This window comes from Perognathus longimembris, chromosome 10 (assembly GCF_023159225.1).
Source record: "Perognathus longimembris pacificus isolate PPM17 chromosome 10, ASM2315922v1, whole genome shotgun sequence".
Classification (NCBI taxonomy): domain Eukaryota; kingdom Metazoa; phylum Chordata; class Mammalia; order Rodentia; family Heteromyidae; genus Perognathus; species Perognathus longimembris.
In genome coordinates, this window is record NC_063170.1 from 31877574 (window position 1) to 31882340 (window position 4767).

Below are 4767 nucleotides of genomic sequence, written 5' to 3' on the forward strand. Positions count from 1 at the left end.
TCCAGGTTCCATATCCTCTGGCCTAGTTCATTATGCAGTTCACATTTCATTGCAGGAGAAGCTTATGTCTGTCTTCCACAGTGCACGCTAACCTGGTCATCCCAGAGAGCCCACTCTTGAGTTAGTCTGGGTTGGCTAATACTGGTGGGCTTTCACATATGTTTACACCTTTACCTGACCATTTTCCAGATTATCAGAAATAAGCTGATAATGTTGACCCAAAAGAATTTGTGTGAGTTTACTGACTTCTACTTAGAGGTTTGGGCACTCGTGATTATGTGCTGGGGCTTGAACTCTGAGCCTTGGCACTGGCCCTGAGCTTTTGTGTTCAAGACTAGTGTTCTACCACCTGAGCTACAGCTCCACTTCTGGGTTTTTGTGTTACTTGGAGATAGGAATCTCATGGTGCTTTTTGTTCCACTGGCTTCGAACTGCAATCCTCAGATCTCAGCCTCCTGAGTATCTAGGATTATAGGCAAGATCCACCAGTGCCTGGCATTTGAAAATTATTCTAATGAAACAATACATATATTCATAAAATTATCTTGCTTCCAAACTAATAAATTCCTGCTTCCCAGTAACTTTTGGCAGTGAGTAGAGGGGCAGCTATCAGCAATGTCACTGCAAACATCCCATCCCCAGGTCTTGGAGATGGATGATTATACTCAAGTATTACCCAGTATTACCCTGCCTGCGTGGCTTTATTTCTCACATCAGCATGGAACCTGTGTTGCAAAACACTCTGGGCTTGGTCTCTGCTCTTCTGCTTTTTAGTAGCAGCTTAACACATCCCAGTTCCTTTTCTCATAGGAGAGGACATCATCTGCAAGGTCTTTTTGTGTTTAACACTGATATTGCCCCTGGTGGCTGAGCGGGAAGAAGCATTTTGCTTGAGGTACTGCAGCTTAAATGTTATTAGAGCTTTTTCATGATAGCTATATATTTTCATACAAAGCTTATGCTTTCTTTAAATTTAAATTCTTTTGGGGGGTAGGCTGAGCTAAGGGTCTTGAACTACCTCTTGAACCACAACCCCGGCCCTTTTTGCTTTCCTTATTTTCAGATAGGGTCTCATGTTTATATTCAGGCTGCCTAGACCGAGGCTTTTGTTTTTATCCCTCTTGTCTAGCTGGGATGACAGGTATGCCCACATTTTTTTTTTTTTTTGCCAGTTCTGAGGCTTGCACTTGGGCTTTGGAGGCTGTCCCTGAGCTTTTTTCATTCAATGCTAGTGCTCTACCACTTGAGCAATGCTGAACTTCTGGCTTTTTTTTTTTTAACTTAGTCTCAAAGACTTTCCTGCCCAGGCTGGCTTCAAATTGTGCTCCTTAAGTCTCAGATTTTCTGAGTAGATAAGATTATAGGCATGAGCCACCAACACCTGGCTTGTGCCCAACATTTTATTGATTAAAGGAATGTTTAGTCCTAATGTAAATCCAGTCAGTGAGATACAAAGAAGCCACATTTTAAGAGGTGGGATCTTTATTAGCAAGCTGGTGTCTGCAGGGGGACTCCTGTCATAAAGACCTGTAGCCCCACAAATGCACTTAACACTTCAGAAAACTGAGCTATGAAAGCATGAGGAGGAAAGAACAAGAAATGCAATACCAACAAACCAGATCAACCCCAACAGAGAGCTGAATTGGGATGCCATGTTGACCAGAGGAGTGCCAGGAGATAAGACACAGCACACAAGGCCTAGTGTAGTGGCATCTGAGCAACTCTGGGCCTAAAATAAGGTCGGGTCAGGAAGGAGGGTCACAGGAAACTCAAGAGTCTCCCAAGTTCAAGGCATAGGACTAACAGATCTAGTAACCTATCATCAAATTCCTGCCCCTGCATCTAGGAATTAGGCATGCCCATCAATGGGAGGTGGGACTTCCCCTTCCTCCACCATGAAGACAAGATGGTACCAGTTGAACCTAGTTCCCTATGCACTGCATAGACAAGATGGCAACTGTCAGACCCAGCACCCCACTTCAGTTTCACAAACTTTTACCTAGACTGGTCCCAAACTGTGACATACACATTCCCCTTTGCTGACTCTCCAATAGCTAAGATTACAGGTATAAATCCTCAGGTCTAGGCAAAACTCATGTCTTATTCCTAACAGCCAGGTTTGTTTCCTTAAGAAGGAATGGTAGGAGCCTAAGGGAGAAGTCAGTGATGAAGATTCTTGAAGAAAAAATGTTGCATCAAAAGTAGAGGCTCCCTAGATATTATGTGTTAATCAATTTTTTAAAAGACAGTAAAAAGAAAATCTAGTTATCCAATGTAAGCATCAGCCCAGAAACCACAGTAAAAAGAAAAGCTAGTTATCCAATGTAAGCACCTGCCCAGAAACCACACAGACACATAGGCACATAGAAGAAAGCAAGCATTTTAATATGTCAGCCAAAACTGACAGGCTAGCTCTCCTGGGGTAGAGAGTAGCAGCTGGCTCTCAGGCAGGGGAGGTAGTTATATAGTATCAAAGAGTCTGAAGACACTCCCAGGCTGGGCGAGCAGGCAGGCTGTTGGAGTGCCTCTTCTTCCTAAAGTGGCAAGGTACAGAGGAGTGCCAGCCGCCATGGCTCACCAAGCCATATATTCAGGAAGAGGAGCAGCCGCCAAATCGGGGGCTGGTGGCCGAGCTACCCCTGTAGGAGGAGCCAGCCTGAGCCCAAGACTACCACTACAGAATCAGTGCCAAGGAGCCTCATCTCCATGGCCCACTCACCGGTGGCTGTTCAAGTGCCCTGGATGCAGAGTAATATAGCTGATCCAGAAAAACTGTTCACAAAATTAGAACACAGTGGGAAAGGCTCATTTGGAGAGGTTTTTCAAAGGCATTGATAACCTTACTTAGCAAGTGGTTGCCATTAAAATCATAGATCTTGAGGAAGCCGAGGATGAAATAGAAGACATTCAGCAAGAAATTACTGTTCTGAGTCAGTGCGACAGCTCCTATGTAACCAAATACTGTGGATCATATTTAAAGGGTTCAAAATTATGGATAACAATGGAATACCTAGGTGGAGGCTCAACACTGGATCTTCTGCGAGCTGGTCCATTTGATGAGTTCCAGATTGCTACCATGCTAAAAGAGATTTAGAAGGGTCTGGACTATCTGCATTCTGAAAAGAAAATTCATCATGATATAAAAGCCGCCAAGGGCTGGGAATGTGTCTTAGAGGTAGAGCGCTTGGCTTGCATGCATGAAGGCCTGGGTTCAATTCCTCAGCACCACATAAACAGAAAAGGCTGGAAGTGGCTCAGTGACTCAAATGGTAGAGTGCTAGCCTTGAGAAGAAAAAAAAAGGAGAAGAAGAAAAAGCAGGGGACAGTGCTGAGGCCTTGAGTCCAAGCCCTAGGACTGGCAAAAAAAAAAAAAAGAAAGAAAGAAAAAAAAGAAAGCTGACAATGTCTTGCTCTCAGAACAAGGAGATGTTAAACTTGCTGACTTTGGAGTTGCTGGCCAGCTGACTGATACACAAATTAAAAGAAACACCTTGGTGGGAATTCCATTTTGGGTGGCTCCTGAAGTTATTCAACAGGTTATGATTCAAAAGCTGACATTTGGTAGTTGGGAATTACTACTATTGAGCTTGCCAAAGGAGAGCCACTGAACTCTGATATGCATCCAATGAGAGTCCTGTTTCTTAACCCCAAAAACAATTCTCCAACTCTTGTTGGAGACTTTACTAAGTCCTTTAAGGAGTTCATTGATGCTTGCTTGAATAAAGATCCATCATTTCGTCTTACAGTAAAGAAATTTTGAAACACAAATTCATTGTCAAAAATTCCAAGAAGACTTCTTGTATGAGGTCTTTTTATTTTTTTTTTCCAGTCCTGGGGCTTGGACTCAGGGCCTGAGCACTGTCCCTGCCTTCTTTTTGCTCAAGCCTAGCACTCTGCCACTTGAGCCACAGTGCCACTTCTGGCTGTCTTCTATATATGTGGTGCTGAGGAATCGAACCCAGGGCTTCATGTATACGAGGCAAGCACTCTTGCCACTAGGCCATACTCCCAGCCCCCAAGAAGACTTCTTATCTGACTGAACTGATAGATCGATTTAAGAGATGGAAGGCAGAAGGACACAGTGATGATGAATCTGATTCGGAGGGCTCTAATACGGAATCTACCAGCAAAGAAAGTAATCTTCATCCTAAATGGAGTTTCACCACTGTGTGAAAGAAGCCAGATCCAAAGAAACTGCAGAATGGGGCAGAGCAAGATTTTGTGCAAACGCTGAGCTATTTGTCCATGATCATCACATCTGTGTTTGCCGAACTTAAACAGCAGGATGAGAACAATGCAAGCAGGAATCAGGCAATTGAAGAACTGGAGAAAAGTATTGCTGTGGCTGAGGCCACCTGTCCTGGCATCACAGATAAAATGGTGAAGAAATTAATTGAAAAATTTCAAAAGTGCTCTGCAGAAGAGTCCTCCTAAGAAATGTCTTATTGCTTCACTTCTGTTTCATATGAAATCAGAGAATCCCACCAAAATTACTTCTAGCTTAATGGTGCTTAACTGATGAGTTCTATATGCCTTTTGGATCTTTGCAACATGAGAGATTCAGAAGTAATTCAACTATTTTGTGTGTATTATTTTATATTTTAAAGAGATCATTTTGTAAGAAATACATTTTAATACTGTATTTTCATCTGTATTGTAGTAAATTTCAAGGTACAGTTTGGCTTTTAGGTATCATTTCCTCAGTTACTAGGATAAATACCTTTTGTGCTTTAAACTTCAGTTAACTGTACACTTATAATGCATACA

At 42.7% G+C, this 4767-nt stretch overlaps 1 pseudogene; it reads left to right on the forward strand.

Moving 5' to 3' along the window:
* The first annotated feature begins 2706 nt into the window (after positions 1–2706).
* LOC125358519 lies at positions 2707–4548 on the forward strand (annotated as a pseudogene).
* The last annotated feature ends 219 nt before the right edge of the window (positions 4549–4767 follow it).